This window comes from Anopheles maculipalpis, chromosome 3RL, assembly GCF_943734695.1.
Source record: "Anopheles maculipalpis chromosome 3RL, idAnoMacuDA_375_x, whole genome shotgun sequence".
Classification (NCBI taxonomy): domain Eukaryota; kingdom Metazoa; phylum Arthropoda; class Insecta; order Diptera; family Culicidae; genus Anopheles; species Anopheles maculipalpis.
The window spans coordinates 60,231,893-60,249,113 of record NC_064872.1 but is presented as its reverse complement, the minus strand read 5'-3'; the positions used below and the strand labels follow the sequence as shown (position 1 = coordinate 60,249,113).

Here is a 17,221-nt window from a genome sequence, read left to right as displayed (position 1 = left end):
CAGTCGCGGAGATAGTTACCATGAGATAGTTACAGTTTGGCAATTACAGTTTCAGTTACGATTAAACTTAGAATTAAGGAAGTCTAACTTTAGCGTTAGACTTGACGAAAAATAAAAAATATTTTTTTTAGCCATTCGGCTAGACAAATGATTTAACTCATTCTTATCTTGGTCTAACGACCTGCTACGCAATGCCGTCTATAATGGCTTATTAGACGTATTTATACCACTCATAGTTGACAAGTCCGGATGAGATATTATCCGCGCATCGGCCACCAGATCGCACCAAAGGTCATGTGAAGTTTCTTCTCCTTCATGGTTTAACGATCTCTAAGGTCATGCCGGCCAACGAATGACTTACTAGACTTGCCGATGCCACGTAGTTGGATTCACTACGGCGGGACGATCCGGATGGGACTTCAAACTCGGTCCTGGCGTTTGAAGACCTGTGCCGCTGTCGCCTACACCATCGGACCGCCAGGGTCAAATGAAGTTTAAGGGCTGTATTACACGTAGAAGAATGTCTACAAATCAACCATTTTCTCGTCTTTTGTTATCGTTACCACAATCTCACATCAACGAACAGTTCCTTTATTCCTAAAAGAATGCTTTTCGAATGTATTCTTAATTGTGATTAACTGCCACCTGATACTTTGAATATTAATTGCATACCTTCAGGCGCAAAACATGACTCCAACCGTACAAGAACTACTATTCCTCCACAAATACTATTCGAACCATTTTTTAAAGCTTCTAAAAACTACACACAACATAACAAACAACAAGTAAAGCACCGAAAGTTCGTAAAAGGTTAACATCGTATGATTTATCGGTATCGGATTGGTCTTCGGAAAATATTTCCCAACCAACAGTGGTACCCGCCCAATCGGTTAGGGCGAAAGCAAGAGAAAAAAAAACGAATGATAATAAATCTTTTCCCTAATTGACAAAAAACGATACGAAAACGTGCCGCTTTCCACCGCACCGAGTAGCACTAGCGCCCGCAAACTAGTATGCCAATAATCAAAGCCCCTCAATTTTATGTCCAACGGGTCCAAGGTTCTGTTGTGTCGGTTTGCTACTGCTGCGTCTTCACAAAAGCCCCGCTAGCCTCCCGTTTGAGAGCGTCCTTTTGTGCCCTTTTGCACAGCAACCCAAAACTACTTCGGACCGAACTACATCGGCGCGTCAACACGCCGTAGGTATTCGGAATCGTTCCGTACCAACTACTGCTCCTCAGGCCTGGTGGAAATGCAAATGCCCTCTCACTGATAATGGAATAATAAATTATTTTAATGCAGAAACGCGAACGACGGTTGATTAATTACTTATTTATGTATATTAGCTCTTTTCCCGCGGTACGGATGTCGGTAAATAGAATTTACAGCGCGCGCCCGCTTAGTAGAGTCCGGTTGGTAGTGACCCCACGTTAAGGTCCTTCCGGCATCAGGTTGGCGGGAGTTTAAAAGTTTTTGACACCCCTTTTTGGTTTGTTACCAAGCTGGTTCTGGTTTTCAAAAGTGGTTGAAAATATTTTACCACATCTTTTAAAGTTTGAACGCAAAAAACAGTACTCTCGCTAGAAAAACGAATAGAAGAAAATAAAATCAAATACCACGCTTAAGTGTGACAGGTTTTCAGCCCCATTCCGCAAGATCTACTTTCAAGTGATCGAAATCAAAATTTTAATGGAATAACTTTTACTCCAACCCCGCTTTTACTCAGTACACATTACAAAACGCGCTGATGAGCTGTAATTTTACCGAGTAGCGAAGCATCGTTTTGGAAAATGGGTTTTCTACGCCGCTGTTATCATGGTAACCTTTCGCCTCTCCCCCCGTTTTGGCACAGAAGTTACCCGGTTGTAGGAAATTTTAATGCTTTCTGCACGCATACCTATCGCATTCATCACACATTCGCGGTCGCGAGCCACAACTTGACGTGCCGACCGTCGATGAGAAAACCTCATCAAACGAATGTGTATGTGTACACGGTGAAGCTTTTCATCTGTTTTCCCTTCCCGTTCCAGCCAATCTAACCCCTCACCCAGCATCAAACCTCATCGGTAATCGAATCGAATAGGTGGAAACACGCTCGGAAACATCTAAGGCACACCCCTTTTCTGCACAAAATGTTACGACTTCCGAACAGGGGCGGTTGACATTTTCCACCGGTTGACGGTAGAAAGTTCCAGGCCGCGTTTTTACAATGTTGATGGAACGTGTTTTCCGCCACAAATTGGCACCTAGCTCTCACTCCCCCGTGCTTCCTCCACCTTTTTCCAGTATCGGTGAGTTTTCAACTGCCAAAGGATCGAGCTTTCCCGCCGTGTGTGTTTGTGATGAACGACACCGTTGACATCATAAATTTTCCAACGCCACCATTTATTGCTATTTTTCCAACGGGGGAAATCTACTCCAAAAGTGCTCCATCCAAAACCATTTTACTAGGTGCCATCCTTCGTGCAGACGGTTTCATCGGCGGATAGCAAAAAAAAAGAAAGAGTTAAAGTGTTTTTCGAACGAATCGAACATGGGCCGTGACGACGTGTTCTGAAGTTAAACTTGACTTTTTCTTCTCTTTTTTTATTTTTTCGGAGCGAGTCCAAATGCTACATACCCCAGCCAGCACTCAAACATTTCGGTCTAAGAAACGGACACCAAAACGAGAATCCCACACAGATCCTTCACCCGATCAATCGAAAGTGAAACCGAATCCAACCGACAATCGTCAACGGTGTAGCGGGCAAGGTGTGTTACCGGTTGCCTAATAAATTTTGCGCTTATTTTGCTTTACTCTAGCCCAGCCGTGCCCCTCCGTGTGCTAAAGTTGGTGCTATTTGGGGCAGCACTTCGAAGCACCTGGCTAGAAGCCATCCTGGGCCACAATTCGTGCGAAAAAATGTACGCCAAAAGTTGGCAACGATATTTATGTCTCAATCATCGACATCCATGTCCTAAGAATTGGCTCTTGCTGTTGGTGCTGCTGTATGTTACAAATCATAGCTTTTCCGTCGGTTATGTGCGCTAGTGCGCTTTTTCGCGAAAAGAATTGATATTGACTATTTCCTTTAACCTCATTCGCTAGAAAACCTGAGGACGGTGAGCTGGGACTGTGGGTGAGTTAATAGGAAATGGGATTGATATATTTGCGCTTTGATTGTAAGCGTTTCCCGAGAATGGTTTTCGATTTGACGGCAAATCAAATGCTCGAAAACTACGGTAAGGATCAGGTGTGCAGTTGAGGCTTCATGGAAGATATTATAACCATAATTTCAACACTCAACAGTACAACTTTGTTTAAAGTTTCCACCGGTTTTTGATTCTGCTCTGAAGATAAAGTTAACAAATTGGAGTTTTACATAAAAGATTCTCCACCTCATCTTGGTAAAAATGCAGAAATGAGATGAACATAGCTATTTTATCCCGATAATGTAGAGAAGTGAGCAGTTTCGGGCTTCACACAACAAGACCGAGCATTACATTCCTTCGGGATCTTCTCCCAGTTCGCAAAACTAACAAGCTACGGGTAAAACGAAGTCAAGGAATGTCAGTAATGGCAATCCAAGGCCTCTATAGGTTAAGAAAATAAATTAGAAGAAGGATTGCTGACAAACGATCGAACCTAAACGATCTTAATCGTTCAAAGATTCATGTTTCCATAATTTCACGCTGGAGGACGATGACTTCACAGTTGCAAACAGAAGATTACGTAAAATTTTCTGCTTTATTTTATCGAGATCACGTATTCCGTCCAATTTGACTAAATAAATTCTAAACTGTATCTCTCAATTTATCAAAAGCACCTTCATAAACCCCATCAAACCACCCATCAAAGGTAATTTGTTTTTCTTCCCAAAAACCCAAATTGGGCCACCAAAACATCGCAAGCCCTACTCGACTTGTTCCGAAAGCAATTGGATCTAACAAATACTGTATCGGTATCGAGCCGCTCCCTTTTACGAATGCCTGTCACGTCGATCGCAAACCCGCAATCCGAACGCGAAAGGATTTTCCGTCGATTAATTGCACCTGAAATATAGGAGTACAGCCGTGAGCAGACTGCCAAAGCGTATGGCCAAAGGCTTACAAACCCTTACAGCCCAACCGGTCACCGGTAAGTATTTATGGATAGCTCAAACGCAAACATCCCGTCCGAACTGGCAAAAACTTCTACTCCTAACTTTAACCATTGTTTCCAAGAACGAGAGGGCTCGCGCTAATAGTGTGTGTGTGTGTGTGTGTGTGTAACTTTGACCGACGACCAACGCCGACCCGAGCGTGTGAAGCGACGAAGAAGGATAGGTGGGCGTGAAAGATTTATGCTCTGCCACCCTTTTTTGATAAGCCAACCTGATGCTAAGCCTCCGGGCTCGTTCGACCATTTTATTAAGTGTGGGCAAATCGATCGAAAGTCGATAAGGGCTTTTTTTCCTGCAAAGCTTGAGCAAAGTAAATGATTTCTTTCGGAACGATGCCTTTACACGCATGGGTGCGCTTCGTTGAAAATGCAAATGTTTGATTTTTTGGCAAGTTGTACAAAGTTCTGCGCATGGAGCGATCAGTTTGTAGAATGCAGATAAAAACTACACAAACGCGAAGTAGTTTCGTTGAAAGCGTATGCTTAAATAATTCATTTGATAAAGTTTCCTTCAGAGGGCGCTTTCTAACATCAATTACTTAACATTGCCAAATGCTCAAAATTAAGCTCGAGTATACGGTTCACCATATTATTCATATTGCTTAACGCTTTTGAATTATTCAAGCTACAATATATTTACTCCTTAAAGCTCATTTGAATCAACAACAAACCTAGTTTATCTGTTGTGTTTCTAGTAATTTCCATATTACTTTACAAGAACCATCTCAGCACAAAATTACCTTTCTAATCACAGGCTAAACAATTTATTCAGGTTGTCTCATTTACATGAGGCAGTATACCGTCAAACAACATCAAAGAGAATCCTTTCAGCATCTATTCAATCAGTGATGTCCAGCAGAAAACCATTCGTAGCTGCTCATCCAATTATCATGCTACTCATCATACAAATAAAACCTAACCAATAAACCAAAACAACCCGCTGTTCTTCAAGTCAACTACCTTTGCTCCTTAACCGAACAATCCCGAGTGGTAATTCCCCATCCATCAAATGGCATAAATTATGCAACACAAACTTTACTATCAATTTCTACACAAATTTGTCCCAAATTCGGACCATCTTCCAATGCGGACTTGGTCACTCTTTCTTGGCTGGAAGCATGCTACAAAGGTCCATTTCGTTCGCCCTTATCTGCCCACCCGAAAAAGCGCCACATCCCTTCGAGCGTAAGAGTAATTAATCATGGGTGCTTTATCCCTTTTCGCCAAAATTGGGATAATTAACGGTGACACGACCATTGTCACCGAATATCCTTCCGGAATGGGGGGGGGGGGGGGGGAGATAAAAAAATCCCTGACCCATAGAGCACATAACTGAAAGGTTAATTCATATCCATTTACTTAATTCCCGTTCGTCCAGAAGCAAACGCAAGTCAGCAAACCGTCGTTGCTGGTTAGCCACTGCGTTCGTGATGGGAAGTAGCACGCGACCAGATATTGTCCCATTGGCAAAGGCCGGACCCGATCCAGCACGGTTTGTTTTCCTAGGATCTTTGGAGAAGTATTTATTATCGACAAGCAAATGATAGGTTTAGCCTGGAGAAGGAAATGTCTTCAAACTCTAAATGAAATCTGACATTTAACATTTTCCAACAGACAGTGGGTTAATTGATTTGACGCTTATAGCTATTACTGGTGATTTATGATTGCCCGGGTCATGCAAGCTGCTTCAAACATTAATGCTCGCTTATAGAAGCCGTGAAAGTTTAGTCAAAGTCAAACCCAACAAAAATAAATAGACAAACCTATCAACACATACACACAAACTGTAAGCTTTCCAATCAACACACCACTTGCTGTTTCAACGATGGCCAGGCGTATAGCGTTACCAGGTCAATAGCAAATTCGGCAATTAAGCTGCGGTTAATTATAATAATGTTGTCCACCTGCAAAGTGAACTCAACGAGGTTCGCCTGTTGACACTGCGGTCTCGTTAGGTTAGGTCTCGTTTGCAATCCCAACACATGCTTCATTACCTTTGCAGAAACTCCCCAACACACGTGGCTCGTATGGTGCTGGTAATTAGACGCTACAAAACGGTTCAATTAGATAAGTGCACCTTGCGCCACAAACCCGTTTTGTTATGCAAATGTATGACAAATAAACCACCAAGCTTATGTCGTTCGGTGTCACCCTTCCCTATTGGGCTGGTAATTGTTTTAGCCAGTTCTAAACAAGTTTCAACAATTGTTACACGCCACAATGTCTTTACCATCATGTAGTTGATTTGTTTTCTATTTTAAACGCTTCATTATGTCTGGGCTTGCCAGTTAACCTTCAGCGACAACTACCTATTTATCTTTTTTACTAGCCATCACCAAAATCACGTCTCCACATTAATAGTACCTATCCGAAAACGACCTCATACCAGCTTCTGTTTCGATTGAACCAGCTTCTGTTTCGATGAAATGAACAAACAATCGATTTGTTTCATTTGTTAAGAATAGCAATAGCGTCCTTCATCTAATGTCCTGCACCACACTTTACGGCCTACCCAACAAAGTGTTGTGATTCATCATAGCGATATCCGCCATTCCACAACGACTCGCCATATCTAATATTCCTAAATCGTTGACTCTCCACTACGACTGATGTTGGCTCGAACACTGAAACCATTCTTTCGTGAGTTGCGTGCTTTCGCTTCGCCAATGCTCCTCGCAATATCTGCGGAAAACACTCCTACAGAGCTCCTCGTCCGACGCACTCCCTTATTGTTGACGGAAATTGAATGAGGGCCAAGGATCATGAATAAAAGATAGTGATCAATGTTTTTGTTCGTTCATTTTCAGACATTATACTCCCGGACAGACTCGGCTCTGGCCGATCCTGATTTTCCTGAAGAGACTCTCGACGAAGACTCTCTCATACTGTCCAGACGTGCTCTAAACATAGTTCAAATACTGGCTTCACCATTCGGATGGGAATGACTCGGCGAGTACCTCAAGTATCCCCAAGTTCCAGGGACACATTATCGGAGCCATCGGATAAGCTTTTGTTTACTCTTTGGGGTACTTTTTACACTGAATTATTGATCCCGGCGCGTATGAATCCGACCGGTAGTCAACCGTACGGTAGTGGTCAACTCCCCTTTGGCCAAGGTGTAAGGATACTGTGATGGAATTTGAGGGTGTGATTTACAGCTTTTATTGATTGGCCAGACTTTTCCTGTTGATAAACTTTTTGAAGGATAGCGACTCTGTTGCCAAGGTTATCTACAATGACCATCAACATAGGCATTATTCCTTTGTTTTTCGAGATGCTTGGTTTGGTCTTTGGATGACATACATGTTCAATTACCGAAAACTGATTGTATATATCAGTTTTGCACATGAGAGAACACGGCTTAGTCCAAATGTTAACCGAGGACGGTTACATAGATGAGACTTCATTGTTCGTTCCAGAAATCTTCGGGTAGAGAATTGCAGAATCGATAAGAATCATTTAAACAAGGTTTTTAATAAGTAAAAAGGTTACACACATTTCCAAAACACTATGCAAGCCACAAAATCCAACAAGCAGCATAAAAAATCTTTTTTGATTCTCTATCATGACCCGGATGCATTTCTTTCTCATGCGTTTGGTCTTATTTTCAAGCAAAAAACTGTAAGACCAGTACAAGACAATGGCGAACAAAAGTAGTACCATTGGCTGGCTTTCAAGTCAACTCTCACCATTCCGTACTAAACACTCAACCTCTCCCAAGGATGGCTGTATATCTCGAGAAGCGGATTATCGTCATCCGAGCCGGAGATTCCGTTTTTGCTTCGTTCATTCTTGAGCCTTCCCCATGAGCAACTACAAAAGAGCGAGGTTGAGGTTGGTAAAAATCGTTGCAAACTGGTTCTACCTATCTGGGGCTAACATTGTAGCCTGATACACCCTGTACCTCTTGCTGCGCTTTTTGTAGCAATAATATTTCTTCATCGCTGTTCAACAGTACCGGGCTATGTATGGCCACGACCACAAGCACGTACCCGACACTCAATCCCACACAACGTTACCCACTATCTTCATGCTCCTTTGCTAAAAGCTTTCCAGACACTTTCAATGCGAAAATGATGTGCCTTTATGAGGTTAGTCGCTCTGGCGACCAGAAGTCAGAAGTTTTGTCTTTCCGTACTTTCTATTGAGTAAACAGACCGGGGTTTAAAATAGCTCGCTATTTTAGTGCAGTTTGTAGTGGGTAATGTCGCAAATAGTATCAAGAATTACTATTCCAGGGTGGATCCTATTTTAAATCAATAAAAAGATCATTCTATTTTAAAGTATCTATTCTAAGTAAAGATATGTGCAATGTGCAAATATTAGTATCTTGATTTATAAATTTATTTTAATTAGAATTAATGATGTTAGTACAATGTCCCAATACAATGTCAGCACCGCTTGTGATGACTAAATTATATGAACATAAATAGGCATTTCCTTATTCTTTGTCTTATTCCGGGTGTAGAAAACACAGATAAAAAAAGTTTATAATTAGTTAGGAACGCTATTTTAGTGGAGCGAACCAAAAAATTAGTTTGATTTATTTTCTGGTTTTCTAGCGGTACTAATCCGCTCACGCGTTGTTCAGCCCTTTTATAAACCTATTTCTCGTCCTGGTCCTTCACTCACCGCGGAACTCAGTTATCCCGACCGCGAAGCTTTCTTCCGACAACTTCGTAAATACGAATTAAATTCCGACAATGACAGCAGCGGTCGGTGTAAACACCGCTTGTTTACAACACCGGGCGTTCTCGGTTAAGAATCTTGATTTGGATAAATTAGTTTTATCTTGAACATAAAACAAAAATGTAAATACTTTTTTTATATTTCTCCTCTTATTGGAACAACAAGTTCTATCGGAAGTCTTAAAAAAATTTAAAACCTCCCCAGTTTGCTGATCTGTCTTTTGACAATAATAAGCCGGTTTCAATTGGGTGGGCCTGGTGGTAAAGGCGACAGCGGCGCCAATCTGCAAACGGCAGGATAGGGGCTTATATCCCATCCGGACCGTCCCCCCGGAATGAGGATTTAACTACCCGATTACGTGGTATCGGCCGACAGTATAGTAAGCCAGCCATTAGAAGATGGCTGGGCGTGACCTTTAAGAGGTCGTGCTGAGTCAAGAAGAAGAAGAAGCTGGTAGCAAAATTCATTTTAATTAATTTGTAATAAATATTGACACTTCAATTAAAACAACCTTCTTTCAATTTGAAAATTATCCTTCTTTAAAGAAACCTTAAATATTGATTTTTTAATACTTTAATTGATTTTAATTAAATTTACTATAATTCTCATGTGACATCTTAATCAAACACAACAAAAATCGATACTCCGACGAACTCTCGTTCGACAAACAACCTACCCCGCAACCCTCACTCCATCACAATGCACTTCCAACAAATAGCCCTAAGCACATATAAATCACTTTTCATCGATCGTCACATATAAATCACTTTTCATCGATCGTTTTCCGACGAGCCCCCTTTGACTACCTAATCAATAAGCGTCATTGATGGCAACTGGCCACTAACCCTTCACGAACTTCTCGCCTAGTTTGTCCAACGCGTTAAGCTTCGATGACACCTCATCAGACACTTCCCGATCGAACGATTCACCTGTCAAGTCAAGATCCTCGTGGCCTAGACCGGCCGACCGACGCTCGCCAACGAAGCGTGCAATAATTTATCCAACGACCTACCATCAATCAATCGGTTGAAAGTCGCGTGGTGAGTTTTCCTGAACCTCCTCTCACCTCTCGTCCTTCTTCGGGACATCCCCGTCCGGAGTAGGATGCAAATAATCTGTTCCTCATTTTTCACTTTCTCCTTTTTGGACTGGCGCCACGCGTCCACGGATGACGGTGTCGATGTATATTTTTTTGGGCCACGCTTTGCTTCACTGCATGCTACATCCGCCCAGCAAAAGTGTCGTCCTAAACACCGACGATCGACGTTCAAAATTGAAGCTTTGGTAATGGTCCAAAATCTGTCATCGATGTACTATGCTAGTGTCAGTTGCACTCAGGACAACATTTAGCTTGTTGATTTGTCCGACAACGCACATATGTATGTACTATCAGGGGGTACGGAAAAATCACTATGCATACTCGAACCAGCCTAGCCGGACTGACACACTCCGGCTAGCACATGTGGCAGTCCCGGATGCGGTGTTGATGTATGCCGAACGCGGTGTGCGCACGATTTGCATTTTTTGGCAAACGTTCAGCGAACTGAAACGGTGACACATACAACGAGTGTCCCTTACATGCACCGCATCCACAGACCTCTGACGTCAGGGCCGTAACATTTGCCGTAGCATAACAGTCGGTCCGGCGTCTCAGAACGATGCAACAAGCTGCGCGCAGGGGACACGCTTTGAATAAAAACAAATTTTACGTTTCATGCCCCAGATGAGTTCTGGTTTTCGGTTTCGTTGCGCGTTCTTCTTCTTCGGCTGCTCTCGCACGCTCACTGAACATTATTTTCAATTTCAGAAAGCCTTTCATCGGCCAGTTCTATGCACGGAATATTAAGTAACAACCGCCGGGACGCCGGGATGGAGACGTCGCATATGCTCTTAAATTTAAGATACCGAGCACGCATTCATCGCGATTCCAGCGACCTTGTATGGATTCATTTCAGTTTTTATTTTTTGTTGGATAAGAAAGAAAAATAAAACCAGCATACCACCGATGGATAAACGAAAGAACTGAACCAAAACACTGACAAAAAAAAACGGACACACTCAGCGTTGCGACGTAATGGAACGAAATGCGGCTTTGCGTACCCACCCGTACATCGCAGTGTGCTGCGCATATTAAATCATCCGTAAGGAAAAACTTGTTGAATGCGAAGCAGCGACAGATTTTCGGTCCAAAGCTTGTCACGTTTTGTGCCGCCGAAAACGCAGAACAACTTATCGAGATCGTTTCCCCGGGGCGGCGCTCATCCTCGCGCAGTGAGTTCACATTCTCGAACGGTCGTACGTTAATAGACACCTCGAGGCGTGACATAAATATTACGATAAAATCTTGCTTTCGCTTTAATCGAAAACATTTTTTTCTATTTAAATGCTTCCAGAAATGCCGTACCATATCTTTCATCCTTTTTTATCACTCAACGATTATTCAGATTCCTTTGCTATAAAACCAGACTTTTCAAACCATTTTCAATTGGAAAGCGGTAGGAAAAGTTAATCATATGCTCCAATACCAAGCTAAACACAGCAAATTGATATTATTACCTTCGCTCGTAGCACAGCTCGGCTTGCAGAGGGCAACGGCGGTAAGGTATGTTTTAAAACTGTTTGTTTAATAATGACTTTTTGAGATTTTCGTTTCGTTTTTCGTAACTACATTTTTGTGAAATACTACAAGCAAGTTAGCGAGTAAATCAAGTAAAGTTAAGTTATTATTAATACATTTTTTCGAGCTACCGTGACAGGGGATCCAGTTTGTGACTCAATCCACTTCATTATTGGCGGTAATGTCCTCTGCAACTCAAATAGTAATTAATCATAGGTGGTGTATTCCGTTGTTTGGCGAAAATTGGGATAATTAACGGCGACAACAACCATTTTCGTCGGATTTCCTTTCCAAGAAAGCATTCCATCTCTACTCCTCCGTCTGACAGTTAAACCATTCCAAATCCTTATTCTCATAAAAAAAAACCTTATTCTCATTCGTTTAAGTTGTGGATAAGGGAGCAGAGTGATGACCCAACACGATGGAAAGATTCGTGCTAGCCTCAAACCATCTAACAGAAGTTTAACTTTCGTCTTGGAGAGCTCGGCACCAACGAAGTATATAAAAAATTGAAGACAACTATTCCTTTCTTGCGTGGATATGTTGGCAATCATATTTTATTTGAGTATATTATTAAGCGTACTTAGTCTTCACACGTAGTGAGGACTCACTATCCAACTACGTGGTATCGACAAGTCTAGGAAGCCATTCGATAGCCGGCGTGACCTTACACCCGTTAAGCTAGCTAGCTTTCCGAGACTCAAACCAAACCATTCAAGAAAACATATTTGCACATAAACTTAAAAATATGTTACTTGCCTAAAATAAGGTTCAACTTCTACCAGCTCTACAACTCTGCTGGTCACAAATCAAGCCACTCCATTAATAATAACTATCCTTTTGTCGCATCGATTTGTTTCTCCGACAAAGGACCCTAGACAAACGCATACATACTCCAGCCTGGCGGTCAGCTTTAGAATAGCAATAGCGTCCTTCATCTAATGTCCTGCAGCACACCACACTTTACGGCCTACCCAACAAAGTGTTGTGATTCATCATAGCGATATCCGCCATTCCACAACGACTCGCCATATCTAATATTCCTAAATCGTTGACTCTCCACTACGACTGACCATGTTGGCTCGAACACTGAAACCGTTCTTTCGTGAGTTGCGTGCTCTCGCTTCGCCAATGCTCCTCGCAATATCTGCGGAAGACACTCCTACAGAGCTCCTCGTCCGACGCACTCCCTTAATGTTGACGGAAATTGAATGAGGGCCAAGGATCATGAATAAAAGATAGTGATCAATGTTTTTGTTCGTTCACTTTCAGACATTATACTCCCTGACTGACTCGGCTCTGGCCGATCCTGATTTTCCTGAAGAGACTCTCGACGAAGACTCTCCCATACTCTCCAGACGTACCCGGCGAGTATCGGCCCCAACGCTCAAGTATCCCCAAGTTCCAGGGACACATTATCGGAGCCATCGGATAAGCTTTTGTTTACTCTTTGGGGTACTTTTTACACTGAATTATTGATCCCGGCGCGTGTGAATCCGACCGGTAGTCAACCGTACGGTAGTGGTCAACTTCCCTTCGGCAAAGGTGTAAGGATACTGCGATGGAATTTGAGGGTGTGATTTACAGCTTTTATTGATTGGCCAGACGTTCAACGATGGTTCCCATCGCGCTAGACACGATGACGCGGGCTATCGGTAATGGTCATCTGAAGTGGTACGGGTTTCGTATACCTCATGCGACTAGTGGCGCCATAAAGTCGTGCGGGCGAAAAAAAAACGTGCCAAACAAAAAACAATCACAGAATTGACTTTTATGATACCATGAAAACATAGAATTGTTTGTTGGAAGGTAAAATGAATACTGGCAAACATATAAGACAATTTTTGGCTCATTTTTCAATACTAACTTTTTTTTACATAAGTGCAAGGAAACATGGATTTTGTTGAAGCACTGAAAAATATCCTCCAATCACCAAAAGCAAAGGAAATTCGAAAGGGTAATTTTCAAAAGCTCTACTCAAATGCACAAATAAACTATAACTGTAACGCTCTAGCAAAAAGGCAAAATGAAGTGGAAAATAATATGATAAGCAACACGTTTCGCCTTTTCTTTTTCCTGCCTTCGGGCCATCTTCTGTACGAGCCATCGCTCCTGGATGCTGTTGCTTCTGCTGCTGAATCATCAGCCCCGATGCAACAAGTCATGCTGTTGCAGTTTGCGTGAATCTGCTCCGGTCATGATTGTGGAAAGCTGTTTCAATTTTTTCTCCTAGCATTTCTCTACTTTTTTTTCCAAAAAGGAAGCTCCTTTCACTGTGCGCATGTATTCGGTAGCGAAAAGATAATCGAAAACGTTCCCCTGCTAGCACCATGCATGAGACGATACGTTTTCACGCCTTCGTCCGAAACATGCAACAGCTAGCGCGGAAGAAACTTTCGCCAATGTTGGATGTAGAAAAACGTTCTGGTACGTAGACAAAAAACAAAAAGACAGTACAACCTGTAGCAAAACCAACGCACGTGATGAAATATTTTCTTAATCTTCATGCACTGTTTGTGAACGGGGGAAAGCATAAATAAACAACAAAAAAAACCCTCCACACTCATTCGCAAGCTGTGCGAATGCTTCTTGTTCTCGTTTCTGCATGATGTAGTATCCGTGAGGATTTTCTTCAACAATTGTTTCAACCAGTCCACCTTTGTGGTAAAAAGCTGTACGATTCATCTCGCCACAAGGCTGCTGCAAAACTGGTACTGATACCCTCCCGACCGGGAACCTCGCCCAAGAAGGGCTATATATCTCAAGAAGCGGATTACCGTCATCCGGTCCCGAGATTCCCTTTTTCTCCCTCCCCAAAATCGTGATCCCATCCCACAGACTGCAAAAGCGAACGGACGGTAAAAATCGTTGGAAACTGGATGCTCCTATCTGTGGCCAACATTGTAGCCTGATAAAACCCGGTTCCTCTTGCTGCGCTTTTGCGCTAGCAATAATATTTCTTCATCGCTGCTTGCTCCACGACTAGCTGTTATGTATGGCCACGACCACAAGCACGTACCCGACACTTAATCCCACGAAACGCGCTCAAGTCCATCTCCAAAAGCCTTGCAGACGCTTCTAATGCAACGAATGGTTGAAAGTTGTACACATGCTTGCATGTGTCCTCATATTCTTTGTAGGACCACCTTAATAATCCCTCTTTCCATTTTTTATATTACTATTTTTTCGAATGACTTTTATGAGAGGACAGCTTTGGAAAGGTAAGCTATTAACCACAATGGGAGCCGGAGATTTTGGGGTTATTTTTCTGCAACTGGTTTGCGGTTAGCATGACTTATGCCCTCCATTCGCTGGAGATCAAGAAGTGAAGCGTGTATTCTATATTAAATGAGTAATAGTCTTACGAAATCACCACAAATTAAACCTTGAATATTAAAAGTTGTCTTCAAGCAATTCGAAGAAAACTTCCCTAACAAATACTAATCAATAATGAAATCATCAACGACGGCTGTGCTCGAGATCTGCTTAAAATTCTGCTAACTGAATAATAAAACCATATTGATTGGTCATACTCAGATGCTTCCAGTATTCATCATTTTTCCTCCCACGCACCGAAACGAAAGAAACGTGAATGAATCTCATCAAAATGCCTTTCAGTGCGCGAGCGTAGGGCACCGGTTTCTTTCCACAATCATTGTAGGAACAGTGCTTTCCTTCCGCTAAATGATACGCCTCATCGGTCGTAGTGAATCGCTAGAAATCGCTAGAGAACAACGGAAAAATGGACCACACCACCAAATCTGACTTTTCTCTCCGTTTTCCCGATGGGAAGATTTGCCAGCGCGGGGTGCAAAATGGTTCCGCACTGACGAATGGAATATTAAATTATACGCAAATTTAATGTTCAAGTGAACGGAAAACCAAGCCTAAGGAATGCCTGCTATACTTTGCAAGCGTTCGTTAGACCGCGAGCTAAGCGGGCATTAGAATCAACCATGCAGAACGATTATTATTTTTGCGTTTTTCTTTTCTATTTTTCGTTAAATTGAAAATAAAACCAGGCCAACTATGCGTGAAAATATTTCGCTGGCGATGTTTCTTCTTTGACAGAAGTGACGAACACCATGATTAGGAACAATTTAAGGTGATCGGCGTCGATATTTTCATAGGCATAGACAATCATTATTCGCTTGAACAGATTTAACCACTCGTTTCTTATTAAAGGTTTGTCTGTTTGGTGATTCACTAATGTTATAGAATTATTATGACGACCGAAAAAATCATAATTATTTGTTTTAGAACATGGATAGTTGCATTTTTGCTCGTATTCTCACCTGTTACTTTAACAAAGCTATGATGACATACCTGAAAATGGAAAAAAGAAACATAATTAATAGTTGCTATAAAAGCTTGAATGGTATTAAATTTAATAAAAGCTAGCTGTCACTTGGAACGTTCAATAAAGCTTAAAAATTATAATCAGTTTTAATAACTTCATGGATCGATTTAAAAAAAGAGGGATAAAAATGTTTTTTTTTATTCATAATATATTGCTTATAAAAATGTTATATAAAGTGCAAATAATAAATGAAACTTGACTGCTGATTCTAAACCTTCGATCAGGCTGCTATAATACAGCTCAACATAGAGGTCGTAGTAGCAGATCGTAGAACCCTTCAACATCACCATGCGGCAAATCTTGGAGAAGATGGCTGAACAGCAGATGTACACGTACCATCTCTTCAAAGACTTCAAGGCTGCATATAATAGCATAGCCAGGGTAAAAATCTACACGGCCATGAGCTCTTTTGGAATCCCGGCCGAACTGATCAGGCTTGTTAGAATGACCATGACCAACGTCACATGCCAGGTTAAGGTGGATAGCCTGTCTCCTATTCAATTTGGCGCTAGAGAAGGCCATCCGTGACTCGGAGGTGGAGACTTCGGGAACCATCTTCTGTAAGTCAACCCAGATCCTGGCATACGCTGATGATATAGACATCATTGGTCTGCGGCTCTTTCAGGTAGCAGAGGCCTACCAAAGGATTGAGAAGGCGGCAGAAAACCTCGGGTTGCAGATTAACGAAGCAAACACCAAATTGATGGTGGCACCAGCAGCTTCCCTACTAAGAAATCCGGAACTACGTGCCGGGGTGATGTACGAATAGGTGACTGCAAATTTGAAGTCGTCCAAAACATAAAACAGCACAGAGACGGAGTTGCTCGCTAGGATGCTGGCGGCCAGCCGGTCATTCTACAGTCTGAGAAAACATCTAACCTCAAAAAACCTGTCGCGACGGTCGAAGCTGGGTCTTCATCGTACCTTTATAGTCAAAAAACAAAAACGAGAGAAAGACGCTCGGAAGGATCGTTGGCCCCGTACGTGTGGAAGGGCAATGGAGGAGCCGTTACAACGACGAGCTGTACGAACTGTATGACGACCTCACTGTCGTGCAACGAATTAGGCTCGCCAGGCTCCGATGGGCTGGCCATGTTATACGAATGGCACCGGACAACTCAGCTCAGAAAGTCCTTTTAAGCTGTCCACACGGACAGAGGAGATTGGCGGATTGGCGGACAACGGCGCGGGATCACGAGTGGTCCCGGATTCTGATGCGGCAGGCCAATCCCGCAAATCGGTTGTAGCGCCTGACAAGTAAGTAAGCAAGAAAGAGGCATGGCTTACGAAAATAGTGTTGAGTGTGGCTCGTAAGTCTTACGTTTTTTAGCTTTACTCATTTGTAAATTATACAAAGTCCAAATTCTTTTAAAAATTCGGTGCCGCCCGGTGGTACAGACTACAGCGGCGCCGGT

General features: G+C 42.4%; 2 protein-coding genes across 7 annotated transcripts in view; both read right to left on the bottom strand.

Annotated features, from left to right (window-relative positions):
* Positions 1–17,221, bottom strand: part of LOC126561449 (potassium voltage-gated channel subfamily KQT member 1-like) — a 174,622-nt gene that overhangs the window by 140,287 nt on the left and 17,114 nt on the right. The window contains exon 2 of one of the 6 annotated variants that reach the window (XM_050217602.1): positions 15,742–15,772. The exons of the other annotated variants lie outside the window; for them this stretch is intronic. The gene's annotated coding sequence lies outside the window, so the exon portion shown is untranslated. The remainder of the gene's footprint in view (positions 1–15,741; positions 15,773–17,221) is intronic. 6 annotated transcript variants of the gene reach the window in all.
* The window catches only part of LOC126563183 (uncharacterized), a 385,303-nt gene that overhangs the window by 361,326 nt on the left and 6,756 nt on the right, over positions 1–17,221 (bottom strand). The window lies entirely within an intron of this gene.